At 43.9% G+C, this 20,658-nt stretch overlaps 1 long non-coding RNA gene across 1 annotated transcript; it reads left to right on the top strand.

Moving 5' to 3' along the window:
• The first annotated feature begins 3,756 nt into the window (after nt 1-3,756).
• Nucleotides 3,757-20,322, top strand: LOC122438035. The gene is made up of 3 exons (XR_006268429.1): nt 3,757-4,109; nt 19,647-19,728; nt 20,263-20,322. It is a non-coding gene; the product is annotated as an uncharacterized LOC122438035 (long non-coding RNA).
• Nucleotides 20,323-20,658: the final 336 nt, after the last annotated feature.

Raw genomic sequence — 20,658 nt, 5'->3', positions numbered from 1 at the left:
AAAGGACCTATCACATTTCTTCTATCTTTCTGCTCTGCCACAAGTGGCTTCCATTCCCATGGTCACCTTGTGGTCCAAAATGGCTCCTGGGGCTCCAGTTATTTCATCAGCATCCCAGCAAAGAGGAAGGAGTAAGAGAAGAAGAAATACATGCTCACTTTCCAGCGGCTGCACACATGACCTCTGCTTTATCCCCCTGGCCCAGACTTCATCAAGAGGGCTGATAAATGTAGTTTTTGTTCTGGGATGTCTCATTCCTAGCTAATGATTGGGGGTTTTCTTCCTGTGGAAGAAGGGAAGAACTGATATTGGGAAACAATTGGCAGCTTCTGCCTCTGTGGTGTCCTCATCCATCCCATTGCTAGCCAAACTGAGTCCCATCAAATGTGTAGCATCTGTTGTGATGATATAGGGAAAGTCACCCTGTCAGTGGGTTACAATTAACCAGGTGTTTGGGGCTGCTGCTGATAAACACCGCCAAGCGATGACACATTTCACCAGTTGCCCCCTAATGGCACATATCCATTTGCAGCAGAGCTCTCTGTTATGGTCACAGGCGTGACCGGGTCACTGCTCTCTGCCTAGCAGAGCTGGACCACAAACTGCAAGTCAGCATCTTTCCTGCTGCAGCAATTACTCCGGTCCTGCAGATCTGGCTGACTGCGGCATTCAAATCATCAGAGAAGCCAAGAAGTAGCCATGAGGGATTCTAATTATATTCATGAGGAAAGAAATAGAAGAGGCCTAAGTTTCAGAGAACATCATCAAGGGATTTGAGTCACCCTCTGGAGACTGTGGGGTGCTGCCCTTTGTGACATCGTTAGGGGGCTGGCAGGTCACTAGATCTGAGCATAGCAAAGCAACGTCAGGCTACATTAGAGCAAGGAAAAATAATGGTCCTTTTTTTGTGGAAGTGATAAGAAACAGATAGCAATAATCACTCTGTTAGCAGCTACCATTTAGTTAGGTACTGTATAAATCCTTGTGGTTGCCAGCATTCAAGACAGCCTGCAATAATCCTTACTTTCTTGTCTTTATGCCCTGGTCCAGTCCTGTCCCACTCTGAATCAGAGCTGACCTGTGTGGCCAGCAGCCTTGAGTGGAAGTGGTGATGTGTAACTCTGAGGCTGAGTCATCACAGGCATGGCAGCTTCTGCCTTGGCCTTTGGATTGATTGCTCTGAAGGAAGCCAGTCACCATTCTGGGACACTCTAGCTGTTCTGTAAAGAGGCTGATGTGGAGAGCAACCAGGACCTGCATCAGTCAATCAATCAGCCACATAGTAAGCAACCTTGGAAGTAGATCCCCCAGCCCCAGCCTGGCCTTCCCAGGACTGCAGCCCCAGACAACATCTGACTGAGCTGTATGAGAAATCCCAAACCAGAACCACCAAGCTATGCTCGTGTGCTCAGTCATGTCCTACTCTTTGCCACCCTGTGAACTGTAGTCTGCCAGGCTTCTCTGTCCACGGGATTCTCCAGGCAAGAATACTGGAGTGGGTTGCCATTTCCTCCTCCAGGGGATTTCCCCGACCCAGGGATGGAACCTGCATCTCTTGCATCGCCTGCATTGCAGGTGGACGCTTTACTTACTGAGCCATCGGGGAAGCCTGTATGAGAAATCCAAGGCCAGAACCACTCAGCTAAGCCCCTCCTAAATTCCTGACCCTCAGAAACAGTGAGATAATAGATGCTTCTTTGTGCTTTAAGCCACAATGTTTATTATGCAGCAATAGATAACTAACAGAGCCTTTATATATAATTTGTTCATCACAGGGACACTCAGAAGGCATTGTTATACCCATTTTACTGATAAGGAGACTGAGGCTTAGAAAGGTTAATTAGTTTTTCCGGGATCAGAATAGCTGTTAGAAGCAAAGCTGGGACTCTAGTTTAGCTGTGCAATGCATGAAACCAGCACACTGAACAACTAACTGCTTACTATACTGCCTGCCATTGGGAGCCGCCTAGGACTTCCAGAACATTTGGACGTCAAGAAAAACCACATGTCCCCAAAAGAACTGAGTGGTCTTGTGACAGTGAAGTATACCTGCTTCCATTCAGAATTATACAGGCCCAATAGGTAGCTGTGGATCCATGCCCCAAATCCACGGCCCATTTAAAACTCCAATGCATGGATGTTCTGTGGAAATCAGTCAGTTTACTCCCAGGAGTGCCCTTGACATGCACAAAGTTCCCCAAACTCCCAGAAGAAGTTTGCACAGCCTCAGAACAACTGCCCTCCCTGGAGCTTTCCAACTTGATGCAGTTTGGGGGGTTGCTGATATTTATAATGACCGAATTCAGAGAGCAGGGATGTGGTCTGTGGCAAGGCATGTGGAGTGGGATGATCATCTGCCTTTCACTTTCCTCCTGTGCTGGGTCAGTTTCCATTTAACAACCTGGCAGCCTGCCAGTGTGCTGAGGGGGCCAAATTTGACAAGTACCTACTTGTCGGCCAAAGAATGTGAGCATTCCTCTGAAGTCACATCAAGGAATGAGTTTCTGAGCTCTGGTATGGGACTAACTGGCTTACATCTGTCTCCTTCTGGCCAGAGACCAGCAGCCATGTGAGGGAGGCTGGTCCAGTGGAAGCTTCTGGGCCTGCTGTCCCATTGGCTAAGAAACCCAGGGATGTAGGTAAGAGGGAGACTTGTCCTTGTTCTCCAGGCTTGCCCATGACACTGCAGATGCAGATCTGTTCCGGCAACCGCACAGGCAGCCAAGTAAGAAGAGAAGAAAGGTCTCTTTCTGAAGAACAAAATGTCACTTCTGAAACAAAATTCATCATCTGCTTTTAGTTCCCTCAGCCTTTCCTTTCTCTGGCTTGTGCCAATAGGCCCTTGAGCTGAAAATTTTGGCCTCTACATTGACTGTTTCCTCTTCTCAGCCCTTCAAATTGAGCTAGTCATCTAGGTTTGTCAATTATGCCTTCAAAATATCCTAGGATGATTTTGTCCCCATTTCTACTTTGCCCTTGGATCATCACCTAGATGGGGACCTGGGTCCAAATTTCTGTCACCATTAACAGCTTGAAACCACCTACTACAATGATTCTACATGAAAGGTGTTCACTTACTTTCCAAGACTCTGTAAATGTGTGCTGTACTTACTCACTCAGTTATGTCTGACTCTTTGTGACCCCATGGACTGTAGCCTGCCGGCTCCTTTGTCCATGGGAATTCTTCAGGCTAGAATACTGGAATGGGTTGCCATGCTCTTCCCCAGGGGATAGTCCCAACCCAGGGATTGAACCCAGGTCTCCCACATTGCAGGCAGATTCTCTCCAGCTGAGCCACCAGGAAAGCCCAAGAATACTGGAGTGGGTAGCCTAATCCCTTCTCCAGGGGATCTTCCTGACCTGGGAATTGAACCAGAGTCTCCTGCATTGCAGGTGGATTCTTTACCAGCTGAGCCACCAAGGAAGCCCAAATGTGTTCTGACATAACTTTATTATCCAAAGCTCTCCAGTGCTAATCCTGCTACGTATACACATGCATGTGTGTGCACATATACACATTCCTGTGTGTGTGTACACCCACCTTTTACTGCTTTCTCTATAGTTTTAGATGTTCTTTGTAATCCTTGCTTTTCTGGTTTAACTCATCCTGTTTAAAAAAAAAAAAAAGCTTGTTTACCACCTCAGATACCAGTCCCAGTAATCTCTCCTTTGTCTATCTCCACAAGCTGTTATTTTCAGAAACAAGCCACACCTCTGCACTAGCCGCATTTTTCAGATCCCCCAGGTTTCTAAAAGAATCCCTCTGGACTCCAGGAATCTTGGAGAAAACAAAAACAGAACTGATTGAGTGTAAAGTGCAACCCTGAGGGCCCAGCTCACCAACACTGCTATCCTGAAGCCACTGTCCCAGGCCCACAGTGTGCTGAGAGTCATGGTTTCATGGGCAGAAGGAGAAACGCCAGCTAATTGGTTCTGCCCACAGTGATCGACCACAGAACACCCGGTAAGACAGATATGATAAAAAAGCAGCGGAAGACCAGGTGAGAAGACAGCTGCGGTGGTAAGTGGTGCTCGGATGTGACAAGCAGTGGTGAGGAGTGATGAGCAGCAGATCTGCAGTGGAGAAGTCGATGATGAAGTGACTGAAGGTATCTGTGGTCTGCAAGTGCGCGCGCTCTCTTTCTCTCTCTTGCTCTCATTCTGCAATAACCCATGGAAACAAGGAAGATTCTGGGGAAAGCAGCAGCTTCCTGTTCTGCCCTGAGGGCATGAAACTGCTGCTGCCAGGGCAAGTCAGCTGTGTGGAGCACCTGGGCAGCTTCTGTGACCTGACTGCCTTTGCAATTATCTGCCAGAGGCTACAACCTAAGTGCCTACAGGGACCAAGCAGGTCATGTGAATGTGCAAAGGGATAGGGATCACGACAAATGGAAGGGCATACACGTCATCCAAAGGCATTCAAGTACATATCTGAAGATCCACATAGCCTAAACAAGACATGTGCTTGGGACAAACATGGCCCACAGGCACCCTGCATGTAATCTCTGGCTCCACGGGTGTGTGTGTGCAGCATATCATGAAGACTGATGATGGGAATGATGACCTCGAACTGCCGACATGTTGGTTAAGCTCTTTCAGGCTACCAAGACTAACGTGATCTGGTGGGGCTATTGAGACTAAGAGCTCTGGAGAGGTAAGCTGGTTGACATGGCTTCACCAGCCATAGAGCCTGCTCAGTGATCAGTCAGGAACAACAACAGCTCCTGTGGCTACACAGGGCTCTAGAAGATCAACCAGGGAGGGCTCTGTCCATCTTACTGGTCCCTTATTAGCAGCTAGGGCTCCCCTGGTGGTTCAGATGACAAAGAATCTGCCTGCAAGGCAGGAGACCTGAGTTCAATCCCTGTGTTGGGAAGATCCCCTGGAGAAGGGAATGACAACCCCCTCCAGGATTCTTACCTGGAGAAGCCCATGGACAGAGGTGCCTGGTGGGCTACAGTTTGTGGGATCACAAAGAGTCAGACACGACTGAGCGACTAACACTTCCAGTGGCTTCCTGCCTTGCAGGCTATGCCATAGTTGGGATTCTCCTGTTGTTACCCTGTAACACTTCAGCTTTTATCTACCTCTTGTTTTCTGCTTTTCCTGACTTATATTGCTTCATGGGGGCTAAAATGTTTCAGTCGTGTCTGACTCTTTGTGACCCTATCGACTGTCACCCACCAAGCTCCTCTGTCCATGGGATTCTCCAGATAAGAATATTGGAGTAGGTTGCCATGCCCTCTTCATATTGCTTTATCACAACTGTTTATTCATGACTTGTCTTCAAAAAACCCACTCACCTCCACCAGCCAACTTCCCCTTAACTCCTTTTTGGCCTGGACTGTGTGACCCACACAAGCCGCAAGTCAGGCTGAGAAATGAGGTACTTAGCTCTCCATGTAGATTGACGGCCTCCTGCTTCTTCTGCATAGGGATTTTCTCATATTATGTGTGCACTTATGCATTAGTTCAATGCCCCATAGGTGTCTCAGGCAGGGAGTGTGAAATAAAAAAGCACAGAAAAATGTGTCGGTATGAATACCACTTCCATCTTCTAGTGATTCTGTAATCTAAAAACAATTAACCTTACTGAATGTCATTCTCCTGCCAAGGTAAAAGGGGGTACTAAATACCTCCTTTGCAGAGCTGTTTTTTGGATTAGATATGATAATGTTTTGATATTTCCTAGTCCTGAAGAGATCTCCCCAAATAGTTGCTATTTTATTGTGGTATGCTGTCTTCTGTTTGATGAGCTCATGGTAGGTGGACACATAGTAGAAGAGAAGAGAGCTTTTGAAGGTCAAGGACAAGGACAGAGGCCCTAAAGTCATGCCACTGGGACCAGACCCATCCTCCACCTCTTACTAACTGTAACCTTGGAGGACTTACTTGGCCTCTCTGAGCTTCAGTTTCCCTATCTGTAAACTAAAGACAGATAGAACATATAGAACGAAATAATAGAACATATCTCCTAGGGTGCATTTGGAAGAAAAAAGAGAGTATACCTATACGGGCACATGCCAGGCACAAAGCGTGCACATGATAAGTATTGCCTATTATTAATATTGATTGCTTGTTTTTTTTCCCTTGGCCCAGAACTAAAATTTATTGAACCAGAAGAGTGAGTGCCTTGCTGTTGAAACTTTAAAACCAATCGCCTAAAATACACCCATTCTTATAACTGGAAGCAGATCAAGAGTAAGTTGTTGGTATAAGGTGTTCTGCCCTGGATTCAAGCAGTAAAAGGGTCCATCGTCTGTAGAGAATTTTTTAAATAATTTATTAAAAACCCAAGTAAAATTAAAAATTATAAAAAATAAAAAATTGTTACCAAGTGCCAACATTTCTAAACAATATAAGTGATAAAGTAGCTTCCTCCTTCCATCTTATTTGCTAAATTCTAAAGGACGGCTGCAATTCATTTTAGGATAGCACCCTTTTGTTAGTTATCTTTTAATAAACATTGTATTCTACTAGAGAACTCCCCGTTAGACAATCGGCCTCTGACACTCCAGACTCAGGTGCTAACAGTTTCTCATCCTTTCAGTTTGTCTCCAACCCCTGCAGCTCTTCATACTCCTGAGTGAAAACAGCAGACTCAGAATGAAGCAGGAGAGCTCAGGGCTTGTAAAGACAATGAAATGAAACTTCAGTTCTGTGTGACTTCCGGTAACTCGTCTTCGTATTCTTAGCTTAGTTACAACAGCTAACAGAGGGTGAACTGTGAGGTGTGATATTTTTGCTTGGCAGAGGCAAATTTTAGCTCATACATGATATATTTTACACAGATGGATGATCTTTTAAAACTAAATCACTCTTTTAAGAAAAAATGAAATCACTCTTTTAAAATTAAAGAACAAATTCAGGGGATTGAACTAATTTCTGATTACTCCAGAATTCATGCTGAAAATAATTTTGTGATGTAGAAGAGGATGTTAAAAGTGATTTTCTCTGGTTAGATTATGTTATGCTGCCCGGGTGCTGCTCTTAGCAAAGATGGGAGAAGGCAAAGGAAAGTGCGCGAACTACCTTAGTTCATTGATCCTAAAATGTGTGTCTTTATTCACAGTTTAACCTATCTGAAATCAGAATGGGTCTCTCAATTACCATTGGTTGAGCAGCAGTCATGGTGTATTGTTGCCACTGACGCCTGTGCATCAAACCTAGCAACAGCTTGGAAGAAATTCCTGGTGACAATAATGGAGCACTTTTAAAGAAACGCTCTAAGAGAACAACCTTGATGGAGCAAACTGCTGGGGGGAGGGCAGAAGAGAAGGATACTGAAAATTAGGAGCAACATAGATGAGTCAAACTATGACTAGGACATTTCAGAAATACCTGAACCAATTCATTTCACTATTTTCAATATGAATGCCTAAAAGTGATAGAAGATAAACGTTGAAGTATAAAGATGCTCTTTTGATGAACAGAAAAATTTTCAATTAAAAAAAAAAAAAGGACAACAATTGTTCTGTTAACTGTAAAAAAGTGCACAACCTAAAAGTTAGCCTTCATGAAGATGATAGCTCAGGATAGCATCTCTCAGATAGCTCTGAGGAATTGTTCCAAAGAGATAAGGAAGAGCCAGGGTACATAGGAGTTTTTGTTGGGGGCGGGGGGGGGGGGAAACAACCAAAAACGAAACCAGGTAGTCAAACATCCAAAGATTACTGCTAATCATAAAAATAACCAGACATCTCAAGTTAATTTTAGTGCTTTTCTATGTATGGGAAGATGCAAGAGTCTGGGCTTGTGATTATTCCTTGGATATGCACTGTAACTATCTAGGGTGAGTATCCTGTCTTTCTGTGTCCTGAATCCCCTCAGGGTGCACTGCAGGGAACGGCTGCTGTGACTCATGGCGGCACCATCCTATGTTCACCGAAATGGCAGGCATCGTTCTTTGTCCACATCTCCACAGCGAAAAAGGATTCCCTGGTGGCTCAGGTGGTAAAGAATCTGCCTGCAATGTGGGAGACCAAGGTTCAATCCCTAGGTTGGGAAGATCACCTGCAGAAGGGCATGGCAACCCACTCCAGTGTTCCTGCCTGGAGAATTTCGTGGACAGAAGAGCCTGGTGGGCTACAGTCCATGGGGTCGCAGAGTCGGACACGACCGAGCAACTAACACTTTCACTTTTTTTCCTTTCCAAAGCAAATACATTCGATACGCCACTCACTGTGTAGGAACAGAAGGGACCTTAGAGAATCAAGCCCAAGGCCCTCGCTTTACAACTGTCCTGAGGGACTTTATCCAGGTCACACAGACAGCAGGCAAGGAGAGCTAAATGGAAGTTCCCTAGCTATGGCAGAGCTTGTTTTTCCATTGTCCATACTCAAGTTATCTAAAATGTTACTACAGTATTAGTGCTTCAAAAACTATGGTAAACAACCATTTTTTTTTTTTTTTTACAATTTGCAGTCAGATGCTAATACACAGCTCAGGCCACTTGTTGTTCATTGTATGAGTTCGCGTCAACCAAAAGGCCTCCCCCTGCTCAGCAAGACAAGTGCCAAACACTTGACTCTAGCAGTTGTGTTAAGTTGCCACAACGGTTTCTAAACCAGTGAGTTATTGGACCAACTTTAAGTAGCTCTGTGGCATGTCACAGTCTATAAAAAGATGGGTGATCAGGAAAACATCCCTGGTTATTTCTATAAGCAAAGACTTAACCTTTGGGTATCCTTGTCTTTGTTAAATTACTGAAAACATTCTAAGAGAGTTAAGAGTCCAGGCATGAGCCACTGTCACTACCAGCTCTGTTGCCTTGGGCCAGTGCCAAAACCTCTCTAATCGTGATTTTCCTTATCCACAGAATGACGGAACATTAGTACCCAACTCGGAGGGGTCATCAGAGGTATATGTGTAAACACCAGGGGATCTGCCAAACACCAGGCTCGCATAAGCATGAACTATTATTAGTATTGTTAAGTGAAAGTGTTAGTTGTTCAGTTGCGTCTGACTCTTTGCGACTCCATGGACTGTAGCCCACCAGGCTCCTCTGTCCATGGGTTTCTCCAGGCCAGAATGTTGAACTGCGTAGCTGTTCCCTTCTCCAGGGGATCTTCCCAATCCGGGGATCAAACCCATGTCTCCTGCATTTCAGGCAGATTCTTTACTGTCTGAGCCACCAGGGAAGCCCATCACTAGTATTCAGTTCAGTTCAGTTCAGTTGCTCAGTCGTGTCCGACTCTTTGCGACCCCATGAATCACAGCATGCCAGGCCTCCTTGTCCATCACCAACTCCCGGAGTTTACTCAAACTCATGTCCATTGAGTCGGTGATGCCATTCAGCCATCTCATCCTCTGTCGCCCCCTTCTCCTCCTGCCCTCAATCTTTACCAGCATCAGGATCTTTTCCAATGAGTCAGCTCTTTGCATCAGGTAGCCAAAGTACTGGAGTTTCAGCTTCAGCATCAGTCCTTCCAGTGAACACCCAGGACTGATCTCGTTTAGGATGGACTGGTTGGATCTCCTTGCAGTCCAAGGGACTCTCGACAGTCTTCTCCAACACCATAGTTCAAAAGCATCAATTTTTTGGCACTCGGCTTTCTTCACAGTCCAACTCTCACATCCATACATGACCACTGGAAAAACCATAGCCTTGACCAGATGGACCTTTGTTGGCAAAGTAATATCTCTGCTTTTTAATATGCTATCTAGGTTGGTCATAACTTTCCTTCCAAGGAGTAAGCGTCTTTTAATTTCATGGCTGCAGTCACCATCCAACAGTGATTTTGGAGTCCAAAAAAATGAAGTCTGACACTGTTTCCACTCTCCCCATCTATTTCCCATGAGGTGATGGCACCAGATGCCATGATCTTAGTTTTCTGAATGTTGAGCTGTAAGCCAACTTTTTCACTCTCCTCTTTCACTTTCATCAAGAGGCTTTTTAGTTCCTCTTCACTCTCTGCCATAAGGGTGGTGTCATCTGCATATCTGAGGTTATTGATATTTCTCCCGGCAATCTTGATTCCAGCTTGTGCTTCTTCCAGCCCAGCGTTTCTCATGATGTACTCTGCATGTAAGTTAAATAAGCAGGGTGACAATATATAGCCTTGACGTACTCCTTTTCCTATTTGTAACCAGTCTGTTGTTTCATGTCCAGTTCTAACTGTTGCTTCCTGACCTGCATATAGGTTTCTCAAGAGACTATTACCTAAAAACTGTGTTCACTTCTTGGGTGTCAAGCCAATAGATATAGTCAAACCAAGACTTGAAGAAGGAAGGGTTATTATTTATGTGCAACAAGTAAGAAGAACACTGGGGATCTTTCCCAAAGCAGTGTCTCCCAGAACACCAAAACTGGGTAAGATTTATGTTAAGAGTGGCTGTTGTTCTGTTGCTCAGTCGTGTCCAACTCTTTGTGACCCCATTTCTAGCCTGCCAGGCTCTTCTGCCCATGGGATTTTCCAGGCAAGAATACTAGAGTGGATTGCCATGCCCTCCTCCAGTGGATCTTCCAGTGCCAGGGTTTGAACCTGCATCTCCTGCATTGGCAGGCGGATCCTTTACCGCTGAGTCACCAGGGAAAGCCCTATATTAAGGGCACATGCCTGTTCATGAAGGGACTTGAGCAGAGGAGAATTCAGCACAGAAGTGGGGCAAAGGTCAACAGAGTCTAGGCTTTAGTTGATTGAAGCTAGGCAGGTCAATATCATCACTCTATCCTGTATCTGGTGGGGCCTTAGCTCTGGCAGCTCTCAAAGATGTATTATTATGTGTGTCCCTTGAGGAGGAACTAGGACTCTGCTTATCACCGCACTATTGTTTGACTACCTTTTTTTCTCTTGGTACATTTCTTTGTTCTTTGAAGATCATTAATCACTGAGACCTGTTCAAGGGCAAGCATGGTGGCCAGGCTTAGATCACAAAATGGCTTAGGCCAAAATGGCTCCTCTTATGTCAAGAAATCCATTCCTGGTTCTTTTTCTCCCAGGGTGCCCTAACTTAACTGCTTGCATTATTAACCCTTCCCTCCTTTTCAGGTTGGGGGATGAGGGTTATGGGTCATGCTGTAGTTACCACTGAGGCAGCACAGGGCACAGAGCCCTGAGGCAGGGGTCGGGGCTGTGCTCTGCCTCTGCTCTTTGATGCCAGGGATGAGTCCCCAGGCTGCACCTGTGTTCAGCAAGCAGTAGTGAGCACCGCCCTGGGCCAGGCCGTATGCTGGGTGCTGATTGAGAGATGGTGTCGGCCTTGAGCTCTCTCACGTTATACAGTAGGCAGGCCTGCTGACAACACACAGTAGGTGCCATCACAGAGGCCGGAACCCTGGGCAGCTCCCCTGGGAGGACAGAAGCCTCTCTAGGCTGTGGGTTTTGAGCACATGGAGTGAGTATGAGTTAGAACCTTCCCCTCCTTTGCCTCCCTCGAGGAGACATTTTGACCTAAAGACACTCCTCACTCCCTCCCAGTGTGATCTGAGTGATAAATCTGGGAGAACAACTGGGTGTTGGGTGCTCTGCTTTAGCTGCCCCCTCATCTTGCCTCTTGGGAGCCTCTGTGGGTGGGAAGTGAGCCCTCTGCCAGCAAATGGTTGGTCTGATTTGGGTTTTAGTTCACAGATGCTCTTGGTCCTCCCACTGAGCCATTCTCTGACTGAATCTTTATCAGATAAACATGGGGTACCATTTGCTGATACTCTGATTAATTTCTCAGTAAGTTTGGAATTTGGTCAAGATGGAGGGTGCTATATCTTGCCCCCTGGGGGATCCCAGTTAAAGATTATACATCATTAGAGGGGCAGCAAGCTCATTGCTGTGGATCCATGATTATGTCGACAGTGCTGCATCTCTGTCTGACATGCATAATGGTCGCTCAATAATTTTGCTTAAACCAATGAACAGTTTCAGGAGACTGAGCAAAGGGAAACAGGAAAAGCTTCAGAGAAGAGGAGATGTTTTATTCAAGCTTCAGAGGATAAGAAATCTGCCAACAAATGAAGGCAAAAATAGGCACTCAAGCCACGAAGGATGGAACATGTTTTGTGACAAGTTACATGTCTCCATCTTTCCGAGAACCATTTTTTCTAATCTGAATGAGGATAAGAAAACTGCCCTTGCCTCCCTCATGGGGTCCTTCAGAGTGTTATAGGACTTACTGAAGGCAGAAATGTTTTGAAAACTGTAAAGTGTTGTACACATCTTTATATAATATTCAGTGGCCAGCATAAACATTAACTGTCAGCAGAGAGGGTCAGAACAAAAGATTTTTTTTCAAGTTGGTGAATTCTTTTAATCTTTTATAAACCAAACTCTCCCAGAAAGGTTTTCATTAATGTCCAATGCCCACAGTTGAACCACTAAGCCTCTTGGCTCTTACTAAAATACTGATAAAAACACAATCTGGCTTGCCTCTATGGATATGTTAAAAATGACATTTTCAGAGAGAACAATAGAAAAACCAACAGTGTTGTCAGTTTGATATTCCTTGCTAGGATATTTTCATGCTGCCCAAGTCTATGTGCAAACAATACATTCAGAAACCGAATGAGTGCTTTATGAATTTCTTTCTTCTGCCCAATTTGCATAGAGAGGAGGCCTGTAGAAAATGTAATGGCAATCAAATTTCAATGGTAATGAAACAATGAGGCGGTTTTGACTGTCGATAGGTGTTGAAATAATCATGAAAGCAGCAGCTGGCCCCTTTCTTTCTCTTGTCCAATTAGAAGCTGTTTTCTCTGCAAGGAATACTCAATGGTAATCATACCTTGATCCTCCTTGTGTCAAAAGTCTGTCTGGAAGACTGACTTATCATCCAACGCCATTTACAGAAACAGCACATTAATTTTTCTGTCTCAGTAGGACACCACCTCAGAGAAAGGTTGCAAGTTTTGAGCAGAAATCTTACTTCCTCCCTGGTGGGTAGGGGAGGACTGTGTCTTCTAGGGACTGGAGAGAATTGTGCCAGCCAAGCTAAGTACGTGGCAGAGCCAGCTGCTGGCAGCAAACAAAAGGTCTCGGTGGGACTTGTGAGAAAAAAAGTGTGCATTAGGGTAAAGGGGTTCAGAATATATCCATGTATCAGTGGCTCTGGGAAGAGAGAAGCTCTGTAAATAATCTACTTGCAGACAGTTTAATGCTTTGAACATAGTAACAGCCCACGTGTAGAAACCACTGGAGAGGGCAGACAGCAAATTTCACTCCCAGAGATACAGTTTGCTTTCGCGGCAAATGAAGGTTCTGGCAGCCTAGGGAGGAAGAGGGAAGAGAAGCAGAAGGACTTTGAAACACAGCCGTAGCCTTCCTCCTGCCTCTGGGGCGCCACAGAGAAGGAACTCTGTTACAGAAAGGATCCTAGTATGAACTACAGCCAGTGGTTTTTTTTTTTTTCAGGCTTAGGACAGTTGCCCAATGGCTGATAGACTTCAGAGTCTATAGTGCTCCCTGGCCTCCTCCTGTACGGGCCACATGATGCTAGGTCTTCTGGGGCTCAGAAGAATCGTTACTATGATCCTAGCATCTGTGGAGTGTTGTATGCTTCCAAAGTGTTTTTCACTTAACATACTGTGATTTTTTTTTTTTTTTGCTAATAATCATGAGGGTCAAGAAAGGATGTGGAGTTTATTTCTCTGGAAGAGGAGTAAAAGAATAAGACCTCATGATAATTTTGTTGTTGTTCAGTTGCCAAGTCACGTCCAACTCTTTGTGACCCCATGGACTGCAGCATGCCAGGCTTCCCTGTCCCTCACTCTCTCCCAGAGTTTGCCCAAGTTCATGTCCATTGATTCATGTCCATCCAACTCTCTCACCTTCTTCTCCTTCTGCCTTCAGTCTTTCCCAGCACTAGGGTCTTTTCCAATGAGTCAGTTGTTCACATCAGGTGGCCAAAGTACTGAAGCTTCAGCCATAATAATGATAGTTGAAGCATATTGAGCATTTACCAGACTTATTTTCTGAATTGTCACATTTAATTCTCATAAGCCCCTTATAAAGGAGGTGCTATTATCACCTCCAATTTGCAGTTTAGAAAACAGAGGCTCAGAGAGATGAAGTGAATTGCCCAGGTCATACCACTAGTATGTGTCAGAGCTGAGCCTCCAAGCTAGCTGGGAAGAACCTGCCGGCTTCTGAGTCCCCCAGGCTCTGCTGCCTGGGTCCCCTCTATTTTGACACTTAGTCCTGTTACTCCCCTGGAGAGACATATTCAACAAGCACTGAGCGCCCACTGTGTGTCAAGAGCAGCTCTGGACACTGCGGGTTCATGCTTTCATTCAGCAAGTATTTCCTGAGCGTTCATTATGGGCCAGGCACTGTTTTGTGCAGGGAGTACATCAGCAAACAAATCTCTCTGTAGCGTAGATTCTACTGGGTGGACCAGACAATCAACAAGGTACATTTAGGAAATAGCATATAAGAAAGTGATGAGTTTAATGGAAAAAAGGGATCATAGGGCTCAGTAAAGAGGACCAGCAGTGTTTGAGTGGGAATAAGGAGACAGAGTCCACTTGTACACAAGGTAGTCAGGGGAGGTCTTATTGAGAAGGTTACATTCGAATATGTACATGTATTGAAGGAAGCAGGGAAGTAACGGTGCCTTTACATGGGGAAGAGCATTCCAGGCAGAGGGAACAGGCAACACGTGGTGTGTTAAAGACCAGTGAGTGCCGTTGATGGCATGGCAGATATATCACAGTGTGAAAGGGAGCCTGGTCATGGTGGGCCTTGTAGACCACTGTACAGACTTGTCTTTCATTGGAGTGAAATGGAGGGCCCTGCCAGGCTCTGAGCAGAGGAGCAGCCTGTTCTGACTTCTATGTTTAAAGGACCCCCCTGGCTACTGTTTTGAGAATGTGTTCTAGGAGGTCAAGGGCGGAGGAAGAAAGGCTGGTCAGGAGGCTACTTCAGTGATCCAGATAAGAGATGAGGGTTTCAATTTTGACTCCAACTTTGATGGTGAAAAGAGATTGGATTCTGCGTGAATTTTAAACATGGAGCCACACTGCAGGCCTACCCAAACATTAGACCGATTGAGACCTGGTGAAAAGAAAACTTCTTTATAAAAGAACAGAACATAGGAACTTGTGAACGCTGATTACAAAAACTGAGAAATAGTGCCAGCTAGGAATAAACTATACATATAATGACCCAACAGAAAGCACACAACTGGAAAACATAATAAAGTCTTTGTTTTTACTCTTTATATCATTGAATTCAGTGTAGTCATGCAAATAAGTGAGCCTTACTAGCAAAGCCATATCATTTATAACTTTATCCTCGTGACTGCACTGGGAGCACAGTCCATAGAAAAACAGTATTGTTGGAACCATTGCTTCTTTGTTTTCCAAGCTGAACTCTTAACTATTTTAATCCATCAGGAAATGCAAATAGAAGGGGAAAAAGGAAGCAAAAGAATGCATGTATTATTTAACTGTTCCTGATCCCTATGACTATGGACATCTTGTGATTATGAGAATTGAAAGAAGATTGGGTTTTTCTTTTCCTACAGTTTCCATACAAGGTACTGATTCAGAAAACAGAGGTGACAAGATGGATCAGATCCACATCCTGTCTCAAGAGGGGACAATGAGTTGTGCACAGTGAGGAGGGCAATTATCATCTGGGCTGGTGTATTTATCTTCCCTAAATATAGCAAAGAAGTGTTTTGCTTTTAAGATGGGTTGGATCATCATCTGATCTTTTTTCACGGATGAGTGTAGGAGGGAGATAAACATCAACAATATTTACCAATTGACTTCTGTGTGCTGGCACTATGCTGTCTTATATTCACCTTTGTATACCCAGCTTACAGTCTGAATTCTGCCTGCTATGGTTTATTATTGAGATGCACCCCATCTTGAATGCTTCTAGCTGGATGAAGAGCTTGCTTTCTGCTCAGTTATATGCTTAATCATTTTATGTTATTTATTTATTAAAAATTTTTATTGAAGAGCAGTTGATCGACAATGTTGTGTTCGTTTTAGGTGTACAAAGTGATTTAGTTATACATTCACATATACCTATTTTTTTTTCAGATTCTTTTCCTTTATAGTCTATTGTTTCTGTTGTTGGTGGTTAGTCACTAAGTCTTATCCAATTCTTTTGAGACCCCATTGACTGTACCCCCACCAAGCTGCTTTGTCTGTGGGATTTCCCAGCAAAAATACTGAAGTGGGTTGCCATTTCCTTCTCCAGGGAGTCTTCCTGACCCAGGAATCAAACCTACATCTCCTCCTGGCAAGTGGATTCTTTACCACTGAGCCCTCTGGGAAGCTCATTTATAGGTTATTACAAACCTATGAAGTTTAGTTTCCTGTGCTATATAGTAGGTTCTTGTTTCTCTATTTTACATGCAGTATTGTATATGTTAATTGCAAACTTCTAATTTATCCCCCATATCATCGTATATTAAAGAGACATTAATCTCAATGGAGTTTACTCTTAAAAGTGGACTCTGATGCTGAATTCAATTCTGAGCATCAGAAGCTAGGCTGGAAGATCTATACCCTCCTGCTTGTCAAGTGATAAACTGTGCAGCCAATATCAGACTGCAGGTTAAGAAAGCATGATCCAGGTGTCCCGTAAGGAGACAACGATGGATAAGTGTCTAAGCTTATTCTCTTCAAAATATGTTTAAAAAACTCAAGACACTCTTTTTAATCAAGATGACTATTTCTGGAATTTCTAGGCCCTGAAAGACTAGAAAATGAAACAAGGAAGCAGCAGCAGCATTTTTTTCTGAGAATTAATTAGAAGTAACAAAATTTCAATAAGGAGCCACTGTTAGAAATCATCTTATACATCTTTGAGGAAAATTTCAGAGAAGATCACCCCCATGGTTGGGCAGAGCCTCAAACCTCAAGTTTCTCACTTAAGGCAAAAGGGTTATTTATTCTTGCACTGAAATTTGATGACACGCAAAGGTGAGATAAGAAGAAAGGGATGGCTTCCCTGGTGGCTCAAAGGTAAAGAATCTGCCTGCCAATGCAGGGGACACAGGTTCGATCCCTGGTCCAGGAAGATCCCACGTCCCGCCTGTGTGTCACAACTACTGAGCCCACGAACTACAACTCCTGGAGCCTGAGCACACCTAGGCTCTGTGCCCTGCAACAAGAGGAACCACGGCAATGAGAAGCCCAAGCATTACAACTGGAGAGTAGCCCCTGCTCACTGCAACGGGCAAAAGGCCTGCATGTAGCAATGAAGACCCAGTACAGCATAAATAAAATAAACAAATGAATAAATCTTAAAAAAATTTTTTTTAAAAAGAATAAAGGGAAAACTTGGCAAACTCCCTGTCCAAGAATAAAAATGTGAGGCTAAAAACTAAGGCTTCCTTATTTTTTAACCATCTCAAAAAGAAGTCAGACATTCCAGACCAAGGACTACCACTGTAGGAACTTTGGATATATAGTCAAATTTCTCACATTTTTAAAAAAACAGTTTGCATTCAGGATCAATGATTATGAGATCTTTGTCCTTTTCTACAGCCTTGTTTGAGAAATCCCTAGGGATTCAATAGGTGGAAACACAGACTAAGGTAAGAGCTAGGCTGGATTTGGGGAAACAGAGTGCCATGTGTTTATAAATATAGCCGAAATTCACATTGGAGCTAGAAGATAAATTTAGCATGTGAGAAAGACTGAGGGAGGCAGGGATGATAGTTGGACCTCTTAGGGGTCATCTTAAAGAATATTAGAATAATTTTTTCTTTTGGTTTCAAAATCTCCCCTTCATAATGTTCAGATCATGGATCTTTATAAGTGTGTCTGAATCTAAAAAGATTGCTTCATGGCAAGGAATCCTTCCTCCCGGACCCTGGTTGCCATGGAAACAGCACTTGCTCATGTGTCAGAAGCTCACATGCACACAACACATACACACACAGCAGATTAATATATTCTCGGGGAAATGCCTTTTATGTGATCTCCTTCTGGTGTTCTGTATACTTCTTAAAAAACACATTCAGAGCCAAAATTTTACTAATTCCTACCATCCAATTGTTAACTATCGTGTCCTTTGTTTTGATGTTTAAAAATTCTGATCTTAGGTTTTTCTTCAACATAATCTCTCCTGGAAGTGAAATAATCTATTATTCACTCCTTCACCTACCTCTAACTTTTCTCTCCCCCTATTTATGAACAGACTATGGACTTGAATACATTTAGTTTAACTAAAAAGAAACCTATTTCAGATTCTGTTCAATTTCTTCGATGAATATAATGATGCATTTCAAGTATTTCATTTCCTTAAATATTCTTTATTCCAAGTATTAGTTTTTTTAAAAATATTTATTTATTTATTTTATTTTTTGGCTGTGATGGGTCCTCTTTGCTGTACTGGGGCTTTGCTTAGTTGTGGTGAATGGAAGCTACTCTTCGTTGCAGTCAGTTTCTGTGGTGGCTTCTCTTGCTGCAGAATACCAACTCTAGGTGTATGGGTTTCTGTAGTTGCCACATGTGAATTCAGCAGTTTGTGGTTTGCGGGCTCTAGAGCACTGGCTCAGTAGTTGTGGTACACAGGGCTTAGTTGCTCTGTGGCATGTGGGATCCTCTGGGACCAAGGATTGAACCAGTATCCCCTGCATTTCAAGGGGGATTCTTAACCACTGGACATCTAGGAAAGTCCCAAATGCTAGTTTTAGCTGGCAAAACAGCGATTCTTTGGAAGGATGCTGATGAATCACAAGTTCATGTGAATATAGGACTATGGTTATCTGGTTTAGTGTTTCATCTATATAAATTTGAAAAGAAGTCAAAGGAAAATCTGATACAGGGAAGTAATTTACTTCACCTGTATTTCTTGAGCACCTACTATCTGACTGTATCTGACTCAATTCCCGTGACAGCTAATTCTGATTACGTAGAGAAGCTCATGACCTACCATGGAGAGTGCGTACAGCAGGGTGCATGAGCGTCGGAAACAGACCTTGATTTCACCACTAGTTGGGAGCTTCACTTCAACTGAATTGAGCCCTATAATTGTAACCTGTAAAATGAACAACTTGAACTCAACTCTCACCCTGGCCCCTCCAGTCCCATGATGCCATGAATGTAATCAGCTTCAGAGCCAGACCAATTGGAGGCATATTGTTGATGAAACAGCCTTAGACCTCAGTCCAGGTGGTGACTCAGTCATGACATTGGATAAGGTATGACACCCGTCAATCTTCCCATCCCTTGTGGTGCCCACAGCTACCCAATGTGTCTGCCCATGGGGTGAGATAGAGCTTCTACTCAAGTGTCCCTTTCAGATCATTCTTTCTTCTCCTGCATCAACTCTGATTGTCCTTTGTCACGCCCCCACTGAGGCTCGCCAACCTGCTACACTTGCTCTTACCAAGTTATCCAGTGTCTTTGTTTGTACTCAAGGCAATGTCCTTTAGTTGTAAAGTTATTTTTTGGAGCTATTAGACCCTGGTAAAGTCTCCAGTTCACTTCCCACAACTCTCCCTCTCACATGCTTTGCTTCAGCCTCAAGGACAATTCCTGAAACTCGCCAAGCTCTTGATTACCCTGGACCTTGGCCCGAAGCTGTGGCCAGTGCTGCCTAGAGGAGTTGTCCCTCTCCACTCAGCTGTTAACTCCTTCCCACCCTTCAATCTCAGCCTCCCTAACTGAGCCCTGGCTCTGCTCCTTTCCTTCTTACATCTTGCTACCAGATACAACAATTTCATAACCATCTAATGTCTGTCTTCTCCAGGAGATGACAAATACCATGAGGGCATTGCACCGCTGGACACCCAGTGCCTGGCCCATCCAGGGGTTCAGTTAGTAACTCTCAAGTAAGTGCATGGATGAACAAATGAATGAAAGCACCATCTTGACCCAAAGAAGAGACAAATGGTGGGAATTTCAGGCCCTGGCACATGCTGAGTAGGGAGAGACACCTTTAAAAAATTTTTTATTGAAGTATGGTTGATTTGCAATGTTGTGTTAATTTATACTGTACAGCAAAATGATTCAGTTATGCATATATATTCTTTTTCATTATGGCTTATCATAGGATATTGAATACAGTTCCCTATGCTATGCAGTAGGGCCTTGTTTATCCATCCTGTATATAATTGCATATGCTAATCCCAAACTCTTAGTCCTTCCCTCCCTTCCCGTGCCCCCCACCCCGACCTCTTGGCAACCACAAGTCTGTGGGAGAAACACTTTTAACCCATAAAACTTGTCTCTCTTTGCGTTGTTGTATGGCAGAAACCAACACAACATTGTAAAAAAAATTTTTTTTAATAAATAGAAAAAACACACCGGTGAATTCTTTCCACAAAAAAGGAAAAATAATACTTGTCTTTCATCTCTATCTGCAGTGCTCACCTAGATCTTGAAGGACAGACACCAGCAGCAGAAAACATCGTTACCCCCAAATGGTCTGTAACTATTTGTCAATAGTAATGCTTTAACTCATGATGAAAGCTTTCTCTATATACATCCAAAGCATTTTACTTTGTGTTTGGGCAAACATGTTGGTGACCACAGCCTTTAGAATATGAAGCACAGTGTTAGAGACATTAGACTGAGATAGAAAAGCTGAGAAACTTGCTGCCGCCTCACAGTGAGCCTTTAGCAGAATGAGGACCAGAGTCTGACTTCTGTAGGTCAAATCCCTTTGCCTCTCTGGGCCTGTTTTCTTTCTCTGTAGATGATTTACTCTCTTCCTCCCACTTTACTGCTCAGTGAATCCTGAAACTCCTTAATTTAAATGC

Source organism: Cervus canadensis, chromosome 3, assembly GCF_019320065.1.
Source record: "Cervus canadensis isolate Bull #8, Minnesota chromosome 3, ASM1932006v1, whole genome shotgun sequence".
NCBI classification, from domain to species: domain Eukaryota; kingdom Metazoa; phylum Chordata; class Mammalia; order Artiodactyla; family Cervidae; genus Cervus; species Cervus canadensis.
Note: the sequence above shows the minus strand (reverse complement) of the source record. Positions and strands in the feature narration are given on the sequence as shown.